Below are 21,853 nucleotides of genomic sequence, written 5' to 3' on the forward strand. Positions count from 1 at the left end.
TAACTAGTACAGAGGGAATGTGTCCTCGGTCAACATTGCTGCCTCATGTACTGTTAGCATTCAGCAGCCATGGACCCACCTTCCATTTGCGTGTGTATGATTGCTGTAGCCACTTGTCTGCACAGAGGACAGCAAAAGCTATGCTGTGTACATATGTGTTGTGTGTGTGGTCCATGCACATATCCACTGCAATTACATGTATGGCATAGCCAAACATGTGTGTTCATTGGTGTACAGTGACAGTCATCTGTCACAGCTGTGTAAGACCCAGGGCCCCTGGTATGTGTAGAGCTGACCTGGTTATGTAAAGTGGTATCATTGCAATGCATAACACATGATGAAACCCTGTCGGTACATGTGTAGTCTGCACAGTTGCTGTAGACCTATGTACAGTCCACTGCTCATGAGTCACACGGTGTTGTGTTAATGTATGGCTGTGTATTGCTGGACCAATGACATGGTGATGTCGGAGGGCTACATTGTAGATTGTGGTGTGTACCTGTGTGATATGCACCTGAGACATCTGTGATAGCTCCTGAGTGTGTACTGGTCAATACATGTGAGTGGCCTTCATGTACGTGGGGACAGTAATACCATACTGTGCCCTTCTGTGTTTAGAATCCGTGTGCATGCAAGACGGCCCTTTGCAACTGCTAAGTGTGTGAGCTTGCCCAGTACGCCATTGTGTAGATGGACACACAGTACATTCCAAACAGCACACTTCCGTGTTTAGAATCCATGTGCATGCATGCAAGACGGCCCTTTGCAACTGCTAAGTGTGTGAGCATGCCCAGTACGCCGTTGTGTAGATGGACACACAGTACATGCCAAACTGCTCCCTTCCATGTTTAGAATCCGTGCGCATGCAAGACAGCCCTTTGCAACTGCTAAGTGTGTGGGCATGCCCAGTACGCCATTGTGTAGATGGACACACAGTACATTCCAAACAGACGTGTGATACTAAGCATGTGGGCATGGCCATTGACATCCTGTATAGCGATGGTGGTCATCCAGGCAACAGATGTCCATTTTCAATGTCACGATGGATGCCTACATTGAACACACTGGTTGCTGTCTTGAAGGGTGTACTGTCTGTGGCGCATCCTGTATCTATGTAGTGTTGTTGTAGTGCTCAGTAGATATTTGGTTGCCCCAATCACACCACTGCCGTGTGTTTGTCTACGTCTACCATGGGACAGTAATATGCTTTCAGACTGCTCACTCTCTATACATTCCCTATCGGCGTCCTTGCCTTTGCGGATGATGTCACCCACCTAGAAGTATGCCTCTGGGTGTACTGTGCTCAGTAATCTCGGTAGCGCGTTCTGTAAATGCATAATGCTGTAGTGTGATAAGGTAGTTAGGTGTATGTTCGACCCCAGTCCTGTCAAGTGTGTGTGTGTGTGTGTGTGTGTGTGTGTGTGTGTGTGTGTGTGTGTGTGTGGGTGTGTGTGTGTGTGTGTGTTTCCAGCTGCCTGGGGACACAGTAATGCTTTTAGATTCCTCACACCACATACATTCCCTATCGACGTCTTTGCCTTTGCTAATGATGTCACCCACCTAGAAGTATGCCTCTGGGAGTGCTGTGTTCAGTAATCTCGGTAGTGCATTCTGTAAATGCATCATGCTGTAGTGTGTTAGGGTAGTTAGGTGTATGTTCGACTCCCAGCCCTGCCAAGTGTGTGTGTGTGTCTGTGTGTGTGTGTGTGTGTGTGTGTGTGTGTGTGTTTGCGCGCATGCTCACATCTGCCTGGGGACTCAGTCTTGCTCTTAGATGCCGCACAACACAGCAGTTTGCTACTGACGTCTTTGCCTTTGCGGATGATGACACGCACCTAGATGTCTGCCTCTGGGACTGCTGTGCTTAGTAATGTCGGTAGAGCGTTCTGTAAATGCGTCATGCTATAGTGTGTTAGGGTAGTTAGGTGTATGTTCGACTCCCAGCCCTGCCAAGTGTGTGTGTGTGTGTGTGTGTGTGTGTGTGTGTGTGTGTGTGTGTGTGTGTGTGTGTGTTTGCGTGCATGCTCCCGTCAGCCTGGGGACTCAGTCTTGCTTTTAGACGCCGTACAACACAGCAGTTTGCTACCGATCAAACACACACAAAAAACTAAAAAGTTTTAGACAACTGCGAAAACAATGAGTGAATCCAACAGAACACTGCCACACGATAATTCCAAAACCTTTACTTGTTAACGTTTTCGTGTACAAAAAATAAATACACTTCTTCAGACAAGTATTACTGAAACCTCGTGTGAGTTTAAGTATACTCACATACCAACAATTGTATTCAATTACCTAGCAAATTCATCAATTAAACAATTTAACAATTTACTTTCATTTTAACCTCCTTAAAAACTGCAACTTAGTATAAAAAGCACATTAAGAAAAAGGAATTCTTAATTAAAAACTGATTACTTAAACCTAATTTTCTTCACTATATTACAAACCATAAAATAATATACAGAAAATAGGAATATTATTATATAAATACATATTAAATTCGTAAGCTTCTATGTGTTTATATTAAATTTTTATATTAAATTTTTATATATAAACTAACACCATATAAAAACTTATAATCATATTCATATAATACAAAAGTCTATTACCTAATAAGAGCTTTTTGTTTTAAAAGGCATTTTATGGAACATGTCCCATTAATTCCTGGATAAACATAGGCATTAGTTTTAAGTTGCCATAACAACTCGCTTTCTTCCAATTTAAGGTGCCAAGGGCCACCTCTAGGGTTTGTGTCTATCTTTTGGACCACATTGAACAGAAAACTATGATTATTATTTTCAATAATATGTTTTGCCAATGCGTTCGTTATAACACCCTTCGAAATGGCGTATATATGCTCATAGATGCGTTGTTTCAAATGTCTTTCTGTTTTACCCAAATAGAAAGCAGGGCATAGTGTACAGGTAGCAAGGTACACTACGCCTTGGGTAAAACAGTCACATCTCTGATTAATATAATATTTCACTCCCCTAATGGTAAACGTAGTTCCTGTTCTAATGTACTTACAATAAGGACAGCGACCACACTTATACATGCCTTTATTTAATCTAAACGTTCTAAGGGGGGATTCTAATAGAATTTTCAGTGATGGAGCTTTTCTATATACTATTACTGGTTTATTTCCTAAATTATTATTTGAATACAAGCTCTGTGTCAGAAATTCCCAATTATTATTTAAAATACGACGAGTCTCTACTGCCAAATCATCATATTGGGTAAGAAAACTGATATTATAATTAACTTTAATTATACTATCATTACTGTTGATATTAATATTAACTTGACTTTGACCCATATCAATAAAGTTTTCACTTGAAGTTAACTCAGCTATAGTATCCGCTACGAAAATTTCGTTTACCCCCTTAAAAATAGGGCCCAATTGACCATTTTTTCGTTTGAGCTCCACTTCTTTAATAACTTTGTTGACAAGCCTACTAGGGTAGCCTCTGTTTTTAAACATACCTGCCAAAAGATCACATTCATCTCTAAAGATGTTATCTTCTGAGCACATTCTAGAAGCACGTACTAGAAGCACGTACGACCTGGCCCTTAACTACACCTCTCTTCTGAAACAAGGGATGGGAGCTAGAGAAGTGTAAAAAGGAGTTGCTGTAATGAGGTTTCCTATAGATAGATGTGTGGAATTTAAGTTTTTCCAAGTCCTTTTTTATTTCGATGTCTAAAAAATTAATTGATACATCATTATAGTTGAAAGTAAATTTCAAAAAAGGAACAAAGGAATTCATTAATTCTATCAGTTTAATAGCCTCCTCTTCACTTCCCTTCACAATCATCAGGATATCATCTTGGTACCTTGTGTACCAAACGACCATTTCCTTATATAACTGATGTGAAAATAAATATGAATGCTCCCAATAGGCCATGACGGAGTTTGCAAAGGTTCCACCACATGGGGAACCCATTGCTACTCCTGTCACTTGTAAGTACAATTCTTTCTTAAAAAGAAAAAAGTTATTACTCAGAACAAGCTCCAGTAATCCAACCAACAAGTCTATATCCACTCCTGAAAGATGCTTGTCAAGCAAATAATCCCTAACCCAATCAATGCCAGTCTCCTGTGGAATAGTGGTATAAAGATCTTTGACATCTGCTGTTAGAAAGCTAAGCTTAGAGTCAAAAGAGATGTGATTAAGACTATCCAAAACAAACCAGGAGTCTTTGCAAATCTGGGGTTCATTTTTAAGAACTTCCTTAAGTTTATTATCGACCCACTTGGCACATGCATAAGTGATCGATTGACACCCATCTATAATAGGTCTAAAAGGAGGGGTCTTAATATCTTTGTGTAACTTCGGAATCCCGAAGATAACAGGGATCACTGGTGCTGGCATACTTAGGTATTGGTATAGCTCCGTACTAATACTGCCTTCTATAAATAAGTCACTTAGATAATCTTTGACTCTTTTATAAGACTGATTTAACTCATTCCTTGAAACACATCTATAATTATCAGTTGACAGCATTTCCTTCATAACAGCTTCGTACTTTTCTTCATACATAAGAACAGCCCCACCCCCTTTATCTGGTTTCATCGTTCTTATATTATGAGCCTTTACAGACGCAATAAGAGTTTGATATTCTAAATCATAATGTTTATGCCTGTAAAATTCATTATTTAGTGCCCTCAAATGAACTTCACTTATTTTTTCAAATAACATTAGATTATTGTCAAGAGGTGGGTTATAAGTACTTGCTACATGTTCCGTATTTAAAATGCTGCTGTTGTCACCAAGAAGCATTCGCAAATTCAATTTGCGTACATATAGTTTAAAGTCACATAATGTTTTAGCTAAATCTGGTTTTTGTAATGGCACAAAATTGAAACCTTTTGCTAACAATGCGACAAAACTATTCGGAACATCAAAGGAAGTGTAGTTATAAACACAAAAATCATTACTGTCACTGTAAATAATAAACGGATAATCCTTTTCAGAAACTGGAACTACCTTCTGCGCCGATTGTAGGACTTCTTGTTCTGTGTTTTCTTCGGCCAATTGCCGTTCTTCCGTTTGGTGTTCGATACCACATGTTGAAAATCCTGTTGGCCATGATTTTGTCCATCCACATTTTGATTTACTGGATGATTTTCGTAGCGATTTTGTTGGTTTTGTACCCTCTCGCTCCTCCGGATTTGGTTTGATGAAGGAGCAGCAGCGAAATCCGTAGGGTTAGATGACTCTAAGCCATAAACTTCATCTTGTGCTACATTATTTCCTGTCCGGTCAACATTGTTCGATGTTATAGTGCATGAATCTACAGAAGCGTTATTACCCGGTGGATCTGGGTACGCTTTATCATTAGCGTACGCTGCCTTATCCCGAATAAGTTTTCGCTTCTTTGTCTCGCTGATTTTATTAAGCAGAGAATCAATACTAGAATAAATTCGACCATAGTCGAATTCATATCTATTGAAATTACAGTCTGTTTTGATGTTGTTCTCAAGAATATCAAGTTGTTGCTTAAGTACTTGCATTTGCTGAGTGTATTCTGTAATTAATAGACCTAATAAATTGAGCCCTTGTTCATCAAAAAACTGAACAAGATGTTTGTGGAAATCAGAGTGTTTTATAACACCAATTGGATATTTCCACTGTCTTAGGCCTTTAGGAACAATTTTTAGGTTAATACACTCCTTAAAATATACGATCTCAAGTTGCAATTTCTTATATTTTAACAAGGACATATCAAACTGTTTCAAATTAGACACAATGTTACGGTAGTTCCTGCTGACCATCATAGGTATTCTCATCATGGTGCGACACATCAAGGAAATTATTAGGTGTATTCATGAACTCATGTAGTGCAGGAATTACCAGATTTGAAAAATGAACTTGTCCGTTGTCATTTATTACTGGTACTGGATTTTTATTGGAGGTTATAGTAGCTTGCGGCACTTGTTGTGCTAAAGGAATGGTACCACTAACCTGGGTGTTCGAAAACCCAGGATTATTCCTATTTGCTACTGTTGCAAACGTTGGTAGAAAACTCACGCCTGGTTTTGGTCTAACCACTTGCGGAGTTTCACTAAATTGACAGTTAACCTTCTTGGCCAGATCATCGACTCGCTGTGTTAACTGCAAGATCAAGGCCGTTAGGTTCCCGATCGGATCAGCGTCTCGGGTCGAGGTTCCACTGGTATCAGGATCTGGAGAAAACATGGACTGTGACTGCTGAGGTTCACCGCTTTCAGCCATTCAAACACACACAAAAAACTAAAAAGTTTTAGACAGCTGCGAAAACAATGAGTGAATCCAACAGAACACTGCCACACGATAATTCCAAAACCTTTACTTGTTAACGTTTTCGTGTACAAAAAATAAATACACTTCTTCAGACAAGTATTACTGAAACCTCGTGTGAGTTTAAGTATACTCACATACCAACAATTGTATTCAATTACCTAGCAAATTCATCAATTAAACAATTTAACAATTTACTTTCATTTTAACCTCCTTAAAAACTGCAACTTAGTATAAAAAGCACATTAAGAAAAAGGAATTCTTAATTAAAAACTGATTACTTAAACCTAATTTTCTTCACTATATTACAAACCATTTGACTCTAAGCTTAGCTTTCTAACAGCAGATGTCAAAGATCTTTATACCACTATTCCACAGGAGACTGGCATTGATTGGGTTAGGGATTATTTGCTTGACAAGCATCTTTCAGGAGTGGATATAGACTTGTTGGTTGGATTACTGGAGCTTGTTCTGAGTAATAACTTTTTTCTTTTTAAGAAAGAATTGTACTTACAAGTGACAGGAGTAGCAATGGGTTCCCATGTGGTGGAACCTTTGCAAACTCCGTCATGGCCTATTGGGAGCATTCATATTTATTTTCACATCAGTTATATAAGGAAAAGGTCGTTTGGTACACAAGGTACCAAGACGATATCCTGATGATTGTGAAGGGAAGTGAAGAGGAGGCTATTAAACTGATAGAATTAATGAATTCCTTTGTTCCTTTTTTGAAATTTACTTTCAACTATAATGATGTATCAATTAATTTTTTAGACATCGAAATAAAAAAGGACTTGGAAAACTTAAATTCCACACATCTATCTATAGGAAACCTCATTACAGCAACTCCTTTTTACACTTCTCTAGCTCCCATCCCTTGTTTCAGAAGAGAGGTGTAGTTAAGGGCCAGGTCGTACGTGCTTCTAGAATGTGCTCAGAAGATAACATCTTTAGAGATGAATGTGATCTTTTGGCAGGTATGTTTAAAAACAGAGGCTACCCTAGTAGGCTTGTCAACAAAGTTATTAAAGAAGTGGAGCTCAAACGAAAAAATGGTCAATTGGGCCCTATTTTTAAGGGGGTAAACGAAATTTTCGTAGCGGATACTATAGCTGAGTTAACTTCAAGTGAAAACTTTATTGATATGGGTCAAAGTCAAGTTAATATTAATATCAACAGTAATGATAGTATAATTAAAGTTAATTATAATATCAGTTTTCTTACCCAATATGATGATTTGGCAGTAGAGACTCGTCAGATTTTAAGTAATAATTGGGAATTTCTGACACAGAGCTTGTATTCAAATAATAATTTAGGAAATAAACCAGTAATAGTATATAGAAAAGCTCCATCACTGAAAATTCTATTAGAATCCCCCCTTAGAACGTTTAGATTAAATAAAGGCATGTATAAGTGTGGTCGCTGTCCTTATTGTAAGTACATTAGAACAGGAACTACGTTTACCATTAGGGTGAAATATTATATTAATCAGAGATGTGACTGTTTTACCCAAGGCGTAGTGTACCTTGCTACCTGTACACTATGCCCTGCTTTCTATTTGGGTAAAACAGAAAGACATTTGAAACAACGCATCTATGAGCATATATACGCCATTTCGAAGGGTGTTATAACGACGATTAGCAAAACATATTATTGAAAATAATAATCATAGTTTTCTGTTCAATGTGGTCCAAAAGATAGACACAAACCCTAGAGGTGGCCCTTGGCACCTTAAATTGGAAGAAAGCGAGTTGTTATGGCAACTTAAAACTAATGCCTATGTTTATCCAGGAATTAATGGGACATGTTCCATAAAATGCCTTTTAAAACAAAAAGCTCTTATTAGGTAATAGACTTTTGTATTATATGAATATGATTATAAGTTTTATATGGTGTTAGTTTATATATAAAAATTTAATATAAAAATTTAATATAAACACATAGAAGCTTACAATTTAATATGTATTTATATAATAATATTCCTATTTTCTGTATATTATTTTATGGTTTGTAATATAGTGAAGAAAATTAGGTTTAAGTAATCAGTTTTTAATTAAGAATTCCTTTTTCTTAATGTGCTTTTTATACTAAGTTGCAGTTTTTAAGGAGGTTAAAATGAAAGTAAATTGTTAAATTGTTTAATTGATGAATTTGCTAGGTAATTGAATACAATTGTTGGTATGTGAGTATACTTAAACTCACACGAGGTTTCAGTAATACTTGTCTGAAGAAGTGTATTTATTTTTGTACAGCGTTAACAAGTAAAGGTTTTGGAATTATCGTGTGGCAGTGTTCTGTTGGATTCACTCATTGTTTTCGCAGTTTGCTACCGATGTCTTTGCCTTTGCAGATGGTGACACGCACCTAGATGTCTGCCTCTGGGACTGCTGTGCTTAGTAATGTCGGTAGCATGTTCTGTAAATGCGTCATGCTGTAGTGTGTTAGGGTAGTTAGGTGTATGTTTGACTCCCAGCCCTGCCAAGTGTTTGTGTGTGTGTGTGTGTGTGTGTGTGTGTGTGTGTGTGTGTGTTTGCGCACATGCTCCCATCTGCCCGGGGACTCAGTCTTGCTTTTAGACGCCGCACAACACAGCAGTTTGCTACCGACGTCTTTGCCTTTGCGGATGATGACATGCACCTAGATGTCTGCCTCTGCGACTGCTGTGCTTAGTAATGTCAGTAGCGCATTCTGTAAATGCGTCATGCTGTAGTGTGTTAGGGTAGTTAGGTGTATGTTCGACTCCCAGCCCTGCCAATTGTGTGTGTGTGTGTGTGTGTGTGTGTGTGTGTGTGTGTGTGTGTGTGTGTGTGTATGTGTGTGTGTGTTTCCAGCTGCATGACAACAGTACATTGCTTTGACAGTATTCACTCTCCATAACATCCGTGTAGCATCTTTGCCTTTGATGCTGCTGTCTGCAGGCTAGACGTGTGCCTGTGTGAATCATGTGATCCACTGATCACGGTAGCGTGTTTTGTAACTGTGTAATGCTGTCTTGTGGTGCAGTGCTTACATTTATGTTCTGCTCCCAACCCTGCCACGTGTGTGTGTGTGTGTGTGTGTGTGTGTGTGTGTGTGTGTGTATATGTATCTATCTACATATATATATGCCTATATATATATATATATATGCCTATATATATATATATATATATATATATATATATATATAGATATAGATATAGATATATGTATGTATATAGCTATATAGATATATATATATATATATATATATATATATATATATATATATATATATATATATATATATATATATATATATATATATATATATTGTATATAGATATGTATGTTGGGATTATCACTCCTGACTGTGCTGCATTGTCTGTACGTGAGCACCCTGGATGTATGTACATCTGCTACGGCTCTGTGATAGTGCACATACTGTGTGCTGTAGTGATCATGGGTTATACATGTGTAGTGACCGGTTATTGTGTTGCTGGGTATTACACGGGCATTGGAAACAGTGTTAGTGCAGCACCTTTGACTGGTCGTATGCAGATCTCGGCAACAGTCAGTAATGGTTATTACAGTGGAGCGTGAGTATGGCTCATATCCGTCTGTAGTAACTGTCAATTCTATGCACCCCAGGTTAATATTACAGACGCACGTTTATCCACAGGTTGTATGTGTAGACATTGACAGGTGCAGGACTGGGTTGTGTTGGATGCATGGAGGGGTGTCCATGGCCAGTAATGGGGATCTCTACAGCCTGGCAGGTACGGTCTGTGACTGTCCCACAACCTCCTGTATATGGCTGACTCATGCTGTACCTGTGTATATGCAGACACACACACTTACCACAAACAGCTACGGCTATCACATACACACACCCATTGCACCACCATTGGGCCATGCAATAACCATTGTCCTTCACACACACACACACCTATGTGTACATTGGATGGCTCTATGACAGCTCTGGACATGTTAACACCACACCCTGTGCATATGATGTCACCTGTGCCACCACCTGTGATGTGTAACATTGATGCAGGATCTGACTAACCTGGCGCTGCTGCACACAATGGCTTTATTCCACTGTATTGATGTTAGCATGCTGTTAACACACAGTGTGTTACTTTCAGGTGTACTTCAGCAGGCATGATGCATTGCAGCTATGACCAACACTGTGGCATAGTTTACAGCACTGTTACCTCTGATGATGTAGTCTCCATCCATGTGCCATTTCACTGATGTGTGTAGTATTGGCAGTATGTGTGTCTGTGTGTGCAGTACGTGTGTGATGTGTGTAGTACACATGTATACCTGCTTACAAATGCATACACGACATTACACGGGCTTCACCATTCGTACACTAGCTTACTCATTCTTCCACACATGCACACGGGCTAACATGCACGCACACATGCTTACACGGGCTTACTGGCGCGCACGGGCGCAGACACACTGTGGGCAGGTTTGCAGGCCACATCGGTGGTATCCATGGCATACGCCGTCAGTCTCCTGACGTTCCCTATGATAGCTCATGACATGCCTCTTCCACTGAGTACTGACAGCACACATGTGACACTGCTCCGGTGAGGTTACAGTGTTTTGTACATACACACTCCTGTTGTCACCTATCTTCTACTCTAATAGTCACCTTAACCTACACTACACTGTAGAGGCTTGGCCCATATGGCATGACATGTTGGGATTCACTATCCTCAGCCTCACTTGCCTCACATTGCCTACAAATGCTTCGTTACATCTCTGACAGAGCGCTTCCACACATAGGTACCAGTACGCAGTAGCCATTTTGTCTCCAGCTTGCCATTCATCTGCATGGCGTACTAACATTTAGCTAAACCTACATTTTGTATGTATATTATCCATATGTCTTGTTTTGAAGCGCAGCGGGTTCTCGTGGCGCTGTGCTATGCTTCCACACCAGGGATCGGGGGAGGACAACAACTGGTTCATTGATATCCAATGGACAAAGCCGCCACTGGCCTTGGACTTGGACATTGGCATGCTTCTTCGACTGTATTCATACTGTATTTGCAGCTGTCATTGCTCCGTTCAGCAACGTGCAAAACGTTAGTCGCATAACATCCGGGTACATTTCTGCACATAACTCTGCTCCTGCACGGACAGCTTACTGTTTCATGTATTGCGTAATCATTTGCATAGCTTACACATACAAATGGGGTATTTTGCAAATCCCAACATTGTCCGTGCAATGTTTGTGTTATGGGCGGTCTTGCACGCCCCTGCGGGTGTTTGCTGAATAGCCTGGCAGTCATCTTTCCTTGCTGTACTCTCACTCAATCCATACACGCCGGAGGCTTCATGTATCATGGCCTAGGCTTTGCTGTGTGCTGTCTATTTGTGGTGTATGCATGGCTGTGGGTATGTCCCACTGTCATCATTGATAAAGGTGACACCCTATAGGTACTTCCTGTAGACTGCTGTGTCATTTGACATGTCAGCACATACCTGCGGATGAACTTCCTACTGCAGCGCTTTTCATACCTTCTGAGTTATCTTGCAGTCGATAATGCTGTTTCTTCAGACATGTATCTGTTTCTGATCAAACCTATCAACCTCCTAGTGCAAAACATCTGTACAAAGCCTAACATGATGGGGGGACAGATAGGGGTAGATTCTACATATTGCTCTTATAAACGTAGATAGTTGACAGTATTATAGGTTTTGCATTAGTATGACCTTTCTGAGGGATTTGGGGTCTTAAACACATATGTTTATCATTATTTAATGACGTCAGTTCTCAGGTATTTGGCAGACAGGTACAGATTGTGAGAGGAACACACCACACATATGAGGCATACATCTGCACATTCGTACAGTTGCGAGGTATGTTTCTAATACTGGACATCAATTTCCTTACGCCAATACACACAATATATGGCGCCATCACAGGCCAGTTACCATTACATTCCTATTGCAGGACACACCCACCCACTGGGTTATATTCCTCACACAGGCCAACAGGTGCTTATCCACACTAATTATTCCATCATGTACCTTATGTGTACGCCGGTATTTGCGCTTTCTGTCAGTGGCAGAGCTCACGTACGAGTATGGGGGGCTGGACGCTGTATCGGTGACACTGCATGACACCCTGAGGGACACATGTCTTTTGAGTCTGTTAACCTTCCACATTGACTTTCACAGGCCATACATTGTAATTCACATTTGTGGACAAACATGCTTCTGACTTGTACATGTTTTGTCATTTGTCCTGACGTCTTTCTTCTCACCTGTCCACCTAGTATCACTAGTTCTGTACATTTCATTAGGACGGGTTACCTTCATACCTCTCACCTGTACACATTATGGGTATACGCCCTGGGGTTTGACCTATGATTCTGTTACATTTGTCATGATAATGTGCCTTTCTGGTAGATTGCTGGCAAGGCATGATGGACTGTGCGGTTAGGTAATCATGACTGACATTTTTATTTCATGATTACTAACTCTCATAACATTCGTATTCCTGACTATGCAATTATTCTATCAACGGTCTGACTTTGTCGGAGGTATATTTAAGATAGTCCCTATTTGTCTGTCGTGTACTATGCCTTAGTCCAGCTGTCTTATTCTGACATTCTGGCAGGTATGGTTACCATCTTGGTCATACGCATGTCCATCCATGATAATCGCCTACATGACACTGATATAGGTCCCTACGTCTTCCCCCAATGGTTTACACAATATCCAGTAGATGGGTTGCAGCTTTTTGGAGAATGTAGGCGTGTGTTATACCCACATAGGTATATTGATCACTCCCATGGGGCGTACCTAATAGATCTGTGCCAACCAACACCTTGGCCCAATTCTGCATACCCATAATTCCCGTACCTGACACACCTCCATAGTACCCATTAGACATATTTAATGTGAGCGATAAAGTGTAAGGACACTTCCGAGCACTCCCCACTCTGCGGATATCAGCTCGTACGTCATGCATTCAGTCGACCCATGTGTTATTACCCTTGCACCTGCTACTGTTGCATGTACACCTATATCGTAGTTGCAGGTGTGACTTCTTTTGCATCAATGACAGTTCGCACTTCATACAGGATCAATTTTTGGGGTCCTGCAAAGGACACATATTCATGTTTAATGTGTAGAACTTGCAGGCCCTGTCACACTGGTACTTTCCGGGCAATGGTTTGGAAACCATCGGTGTATTCTCCTTTCATGCATGTCTGTCTGTCTATCCATATTAGCTATATTGTGACCTATTTATGTACATGTGTTATATGTACAGGGACATATGTTTGTTGTGTATATATCTATTCATGTATCATGTGTGTATAGATATATATATGTACATATATACTTATGTCTGTACATTCCTCATCCCGTAATTTGCTTTGGATTATGTCTGTGGATATATGTGTATATATATCTCCATATCATACCTTTCAACTGTACAGATTTCTGCTGCATGTACAGCTGTTTGCCTCTTATCTTTGGTCCGTTTTTCATAACCTTGTGTCTATCTGGCAAATTAGTGGCATATCATTAAAGACTGACGTTGGTAAATAATGACAAACATTTCAGGTTACGACTTCATACCCTTCAGAGAATCCATGCTAGTGACACACCTGTTATTCTATCCACTTTCTGTGTTTGTTAGGGCAATATCTGGGGATTGTCCCTATTTGTACCAGTTGTTGTTATGGCTTTGTCCGGTTTTGTACTTTACGGGTTTAACAGGTATGAGCCATGTACATAGAACGTGGGGAAAACACCATTCATTTTCTTTTCTGTGAGCAGATTACACCTGCGCAGGCGCACTTCCATACCCTTATTGTGGGTTACATATGTTTTATAGATAATTGTGCATCCATGAACTTTCATAATTCTGACTGTAACAGTTACATATCTGTATTCCAGTTTACGGACTACTGCGAAACACACGTTCACCTTTACATATTTAAATGTGTGTACTGCACGAACGCTTTCATTACACTTTCAAGTTTTATGTGCAGTGGTCGTAGGTAAACCAGGACTGCATTCACGTTGGCCGGATACCGGAACCACTATTCTATTGGTATTCTCCCTCATTGATATGCATACCCATAGTACTTAGCTACATCAACATATGCCTCACCGCTTCACCTACGACACAGGCATCCATTCTCCTGCTGGGAAAAAGGCGGTACTACATATTACACATTCCCTATTGCCTACTGCTGTGGACTCCGGCTGCATTGTTAATCACTCCGAGGATATGCAGAACACCAAGGCATATAGTCCAGCCACATACAGGTCTTTGATTGTCAGGGTGTTCATGTAGTAATCTCGGTTTCGGCTTGTCCACCTGGTGAACGGAACTTCCCTGGCTGAGGGGAAATGTCAGACGAAGCATATGGACAGGGATTATCTCCCTATTTTGAAGTTTTACCGGTGTTTATAGACACAGGTGTTTGGGCACCTGTCAGCAGCTTATTCTGTTGGCATTACATATTATGGGTGGGGTTGTTACAGTCCATACACCATGGTGAGGGGTGTTCCCATTCACATTTGACTATTACCTGTATACAGTCATACGGGGATTATTATTTTTGGACATGAAGTGACTACAGGTATGCAGTTGTACATTACACAAGTGTGAAGGGCTGTTCCTGTAAATATGTACGGACCATACCTCTCAACCTCTTAGAGCACCGAACCTGTGCAAAACCTACATGATGGGGGGGACAATTAGGGACACATTTTAACGATTGCTCTTACAAGCTTAGAATGTTGATAGAATGCTAGGTTTTGCATTAGCATGACTTTTCTGCAGGTTGTGGAGTCTTATACTCAGGATATTTCTCATTATTTAGTGACGTCAATCCTCAGCTATTTACCACACTGGTACAGATTGTCGGAGGCACACACCAACACTATGGGGCGAACCTGTGGTCATTCTTAGGGCTGCCACCTTTTCAACTACCCAAAGTGGGACATGTTCTGTAGAGATGTCAGATTTTCCAGGACAAAATATACCTACAGCCGTGCATAGTACTGAACTTTAACCTTTTTTGTACATATAATAGCTTATTCTAGTAACATTTGAATTGCTTATGCTACTTCACATATATTGAGGATTCATATATAAAATAACCGTTTTATGCGACTATTAAAGTAAATTAGGAAATAAACACTCAGGACATTTGCTATTTCTTGATATTTTTCACAGGACACAACTGCCTACAGAGGGATTGTTACTCGCAAAGTGGGACAGGTGGTGACCCTAGTCATTCTGCGAATATCCGGACAGTTGAGTGGTATGGCATAGACTTCTGTAATACGCTGTTGTGTTCTGGCACAGCAGTAGCTCAGCATTAAAGACTGCAGTCGGAACGTGCTGACAGACAGTTGGGTTTCAGACTTCATACTCCAGACATTAATGCCAATGTGCAAACTGTTATTCTATAAAATTCTATGTTTCTAAGAGATATGTTTACAGATTGTCCCTGATTTTGGACCTTTGTCTCACTTATATTCACGGCTCTGTCCAGATATCTTGCTCACACAGGTTGACAGGTATGGTCAGTCACGACTTCACACAGTCAGTGTCCCTCACACTTGATCAGGGTTGACCTGTTTATGAAGTGTCTTCCTCGCCCTCATGCCGTTTTCCACTTTGCAAATGTGTGCATTATATTCTCCCTCCTATTCGTGTCTGGACACATGCGTCACGGGAAGGTATTTTATCCTGGGTGGTAGGTTATGCATGCCCACTTATGGCTGGACAGTGTCATGGACCTCCACTGCACGTTCTGACTTGTGTCCAGATATCTACTGGATTGGACATCATGTCATCATACCCATTCTACTATTTACACAAGTTGGTCATCCCGTGAGGGATATCCCAAAAATTGGTCAAGACCAAAACAAGTTAGATAACGAAGATTTTTGTGGCTGCACGAAAATGTGCAGGGGGTTTTACCTGCAGGGGATACATGGTTTGCAATCCTGACACCGCCTAGGGTGACAATACCTACTACATATGCATAGGGGTCACTGTGTGTAGCTGTTTCTGCAACAAAGCAGTGGACCAAGTACGGCTGGATTTGGTGGACGTTCTGGTATGGTGGCAGGTTGTGTGTTGTGGAGGGTATGCTGGGTAGGCTATTATGTATCCAGGTGTGTTGCGTTTTGTTATGGCCAGTTCTATCAGGACTCATCTGTGGGTATGTGATGGTGCCGTATCTATACATTTGTCTTGCATATTTCCATATTCATATATTTGTGGGATTGTGTTCTACACTATGGCCTGTCTGCTTGTATTGCAGCTGTTTCTACATGAGGTTGTGTTTCTTTCCACTTCACCCGCTGCCCCCTCATACACCTCCGGTTCACCTTTTCTGCATACGACACAAGTATCACCTTTGAGAAATTTACCATTAAACACACACCCCTCACACGCGAATTACTCACTCCCCATAGAGCACTACTTTGGCTGTTGGCCCATGACACGGCCAGAGTTACACATTGACTACCCTACATGTGTCGGGTACCTTTATGGTTGTGTGGACTACCCTGCTATGTTTGCTTTCCACATGCTATACCTCACGCACATAGGTACACGCCCTTACTTCACTTTCATTACTTGATTGGTGTATCCGGGTACTACCCGTTCGACTGTGTCACATATACGTTCAGATTATACAGCTGCCTTCCAGATTTTGCCAGCCTGTTCTACTCATTGGTAGGATGGCAGCTTTTCCTATGTCCAAGCTATTCCTTACACATGTCCGACTGTTGGGGACATTGCCTCCCCACAGTCAACGGTTGTGTTTCCACCTTTTCAATTGGCCACTGTGTGAGTGTGACAGTTGCGGTGAACACAGCATATTTTACAGGCCGACACATACCCACGGTCATTTCGGCAGATAGAACTTACTATTCTTGCCTATATCTAAGCTTATTCTTGTAGCATTTCGGTATCTTATTCTGTTTGTTATGACATTTATGTATTATACGTCCAGTGAAATATGTTTAATGCAACTATTGCATGATGTCTACAGAGGAATTATGTCCTATATTCTCTGGACATTTGCCAGTTTTACATGTTTGTGTCAGGACACATCTGCCCACAGAGGGACTGTCGCTCACAAAGTGGGACAGGTGGTAATCTTGGTCGACGGTATGGATCATACTGTTCCTTTCGGCCTACATGTGTCCATGTTGTTATGGCTCATTTATATGCTCCTTCTGTTTTGTTTACATGCGTATGCTATTTCCTATCACATTTGGTATGTGAAATACGGACATACCTTTTGTATGTGACTATTACATGGCTTGTGGGATATGATTCAGACATATGGTCACTACCTATATCTACATTTCTCCTCGTGTATTTTGTTATGGCCACATCTGCACAGCTATGTTCCCTCCCTCAAATTATGGGTCGGCTGGTGACCCTCTCCGTTGGACTGGACGTACCTACTGGCGGCGCACTAACATCTGATACGTATCACTTCCACATGGTATAGCTATCAACACTACGTTGGACTACAGGCACACGCTTTTCCTGTCATTTGTTCATGGGTAGGGACCCGTTATTTCCTACCGTGCATTTGTGTTTGAGTCTTCATTTTCTGTTCGCAGGGACTCTGCTTTGCATACGTTTCAGTCTCCATGGACACTGATAGGTACAATTACTATTGCTGGCGGAATATAATATTCAGCAGTTTAGGTTGCTCCTCGAAAGCCGACATTGACACGCCTTCCTGCGCAACTTCGATACGCCCCTTGCACTCGCGCATGTTTCCTATGCACGTAGCTGTGGCGGCTGCGTGCCTTCATTAATATGCATATGGTGCGACTACTCCACATCTACGCCACATGGCTGGCGCAAGCCTTACGCCGGACTTGCGCCGAGCTTCATGAATCCGGGGGAATATCTTGAAAGGGATATATTAAATAATTAATATGGATAAGATGAGACTAAATAAAGTACTACATTTAAAAATTACCTGCATACAAGATTCAGAATTTTTTTTTATATATAGATTTTCAAGGCCTTCTAAAAAAGGCCTGTGTTAGATGTTCAACTTAGGATGATAGATAATTCCAGAGAACCAAGACAAGATAAGCAAAAGGTATTCTTTCAGCTAGCAGTCCCTCTGCAGATGTCCTGAGAGACCAAAGAGGGGTAGTTTGCCTACAGTTCCACGTTACATTTTCATACAAGGTATTTTTAACATACTTGTTTTTACTGTGGTTGCCTTGTCAAGAATGCATTGTCTTTTGTGATCTGACACAGTGCTCTCTGTTATTGTTTTTCACTTTTACCCACTGGAGTGCATCAGTGGAGTTTATAGAAATAACTTAGTTTTTCTTGTCTTTCAGTGTATGCTTCTTGTGGTTAAAAATTGATAAAGCAAACTTATTTATAATTGCTCGATAAAGCATAAGAAAACAGTAGAGGCATGGAAGCTCAAAAACATTTTCAAATAAAAAAGATCCATATGAACTACAGGAATTTTTTATCACATCTGATTTTTGCAACTTCAAATATACCAAAACAGACCAAAATAGGACTATTGCTTTCTCCTATATAAAAGTGGCAAACACTGGTAAAATGCTGCCATTAAAAGAGACCATTGTAGTTCAGCAAAAGGAAAACATTCAGCATGCCAGCTTAAACTTGTCTATGTGCAGAAAAAAATGTCTGCCAATAAAAGGAAACAGTTAGATTATAGTGTAGTCACTGTGGTGCAAGATCTAATGAAAACAAAAACAGTTTATACCTTAAGTTGAAGAATATTCATAATCACAGTCTGTAGAAATGATAGCCTGTAAAACAGAGAATTCAGTCATTGTGCCAACCTCATCCCCTGCAAATATACATACCGCTTTTCCTCAAATCTCACAATAACAAGGTATTTCATGAGTCACTTCCAGTATATCCTAAAGTTTCGGCATTAACTTACACAGCTACCTATTATAACCCAAAGTACATCCACTACACAAAATGGAGTAGTCAACATTCCTCTGATAAACTCATCAACCATCAGCGTGCTTTTGATGAAAACAGACTGCAGCATATTCTGTCAACAAAGTCAGCATTTGACAAAGTGAAGTGCAACCATTTGAAGCTACTCATCATAACAGTAAATTACTGAGAATAAAAAATAGCACTGCTAGCAGTAACCTCCATCTTCCTGTGTTTTTACATTGCTCTTCTTCATGAGGCTATTTCAGATGACATATGCAAATAAGCCTGCTTTCTTAGCTTTAAAACTGATGGAGTTGATTATTGCGTACTATTTTACACACACACACACATACGCACACACACACACACACACACACACACACACACACATACACTTCTGTATTTCTAGCTAGACAAACCGAAGTTAGCATTGTTCAAATGTGTCTTTATGTAGTTAAATGCATGCCAATCGCTTACTAGGTGGAAAATATAAGGCCATTGTTCCTAATATGCTTGGGAGGTGCTGCCCTGATAGCGAAGAAGACGGCTGATGAGGGAAGGAGAAGAGTAACAAACATTTCTGTTATCATTCTGTCTTAAAGATCTACAATTACAGTACCAACAACCAGTTACATCTTCTCATTCTTTTCAATAACTTTTTTTTCATATACATTTGAATAGACTTGATTTAGAACTACAAAGGTAAGAGTTATGCTGGCCTGATATATTCTGTCAGTGCCCCATATTTTAACCTATGCAGCCTGAAGATTGAGTTGCATGGTTTCAGTCTCACTTTGCTTCTTAGCCAGTTTACATAACACTTTGCAGTCCAAAAAGCAGGAAAACATGTTGCTGCAGACATTTGTTTCCTAGCAACTATGTCACCACCATCTGTCCAGTCAGTAAGTGCTCAGTGCTTTCATTTCTGAATATAACTGACAACAGCTGATTACCTTATTCACTGAGTATGGTGTCCAAAAATGTGTTAAGAAACAGCAAGTAGCCTACAAGGAAAACTAGCGTTCCTATCTGATATTTGGTAGGCCAGGAGACGTGTTGCTTCCATTCTCCATTAAAGTGCCTCAATTTGGGATAACAGCAGGGGCACCAAAACAAAATGTAAAATGCTATTAACATTTCCAAAACTAAGCATCCACATTTCCAGCTCACAATCAAAAACAGACTGTAGTTTTGTTTGTTTGTTTGTTTCATACTAAGACGTCTGGACAGATGAAAACATCCACATGAATATTACATTCTGAATAAACACATCTTTTTGGAACAGTGACAGACTTGATCATGGTATAATGAAATAATGATGAGAAACATGCTCAGAATTTCTGTAGTGAGAGATTATAAACAAGACCATCAGCTGACTCATTGTGGATCTGCATAGTACTAACTGATGCTGATGTATACACATTTGTCAGGTGACAGCATTCAGACATAAATACCAGTAGTGACAGTTGGCAGCAGGCGTTTTGTACACAGGTGAACATTTGTCAGACACTGTCGCAGGCACTCTGGGAAGTCTGTCTGAAATTAAATATGCTTGATTTAGTTTTTAGCTGTGTTATGTTTTATTGCATATTTGATGGCTTTATAATTTATCTTTCATAATATGTATTAATATTTATTTATTGTTTGCTTCTGATAGGAGAACTTAGTAAGTTTGAAGTCACTTACAGAGTATCTGATAATACATTAATTGCTGTATTTTCCCATTAGTTTGTATGTCCTTGATAACTTCCTAATCCTTAAAAAAGTATTATCTGCAAATATGGATGGGTCACAGGCAAAAGGTGAAGTATTTGAACTTAATACTTTAACGAGATTAGTAAAGCATGTGTTATTCAATAACTTGTAATAGAGTTAGTTGCATAAATAACTCATAGAGAATTGCTACACAGTACATTCCACCACTGGCCTATTTTAAGCAGTGTAGGGCTAGAGTGTCATACTGCAGGTGGCGATTTCTCCTTATTCTAGTCGTACATAGGTTCATAGGTTCATAGGTTCATAGATAAGTACTAAGCTAACTGCCCTTGCGAGCCATTTTAAGCCTAGCCAATTATCCCTTTTGAGACTCAAACCCTGCACCTTGTGTTTGTAAGGCAAACACCTTAACCATTAGGCCACCCTCCCACCAATAGAATAGTACTAGGCTAACTGCCCTTGTGAGCCATTTTAAGCCTAGCCAATTATCCCTTGTGAGACTCAAACCTTGCACATTGTCTTTGTAAGTTAAACACCTTAACCATTAGGCCACCCTCCCAACCTATTACATAAGAAGAATGTGATCTCAGGTACTATATAATGGTGATGTCACTATCCTCTTTTCTGAGTCATCCATAAAGAAAGTGCAAACTAACAGTAACCACCATCTGGAATGTGCCCTTTTCCCCACTGTAGTGTGATCTCAGAGTTGGTATATTTAGTTGGGGTGGGTGGGTGTGGGGGTGTAACCCTCCCCACCTGGGTAGGTTTTAAATTTTATGATTTTTGTAATGGTTGCTAGGGTGACCTACCAGTGGTTATCCCTAGGAAAAGTTTTCATGAAAAGCCCATTCACAAATGTGTAACTTCAACAACAAGGGATCGACGAATAGGTGTCCAACAATTAGTGAGTTTGACTAATTGA

The 21,853-nt window shown here is 40.2% G+C and overlaps 1 protein-coding gene across 3 annotated transcripts in view; it reads left to right on the forward strand.

Annotated features, from left to right (window-relative positions):
• Positions 1-21,853, forward strand: part of TEX47 (testis expressed 47) — an 844,245-nt gene that overhangs the window by 449,299 nt on the left and 373,093 nt on the right. The window lies entirely within an intron of this gene.

The sequence above is a fragment of the Protopterus annectens genome, chromosome 4.part0, assembly GCF_019279795.1.
Source record: "Protopterus annectens isolate FY-2018-M chromosome 4.part0, PAN1.0, whole genome shotgun sequence".
Lineage (NCBI taxonomy): Eukaryota > Metazoa > Chordata > Ceratodontiformes > Protopteridae > Protopterus > Protopterus annectens.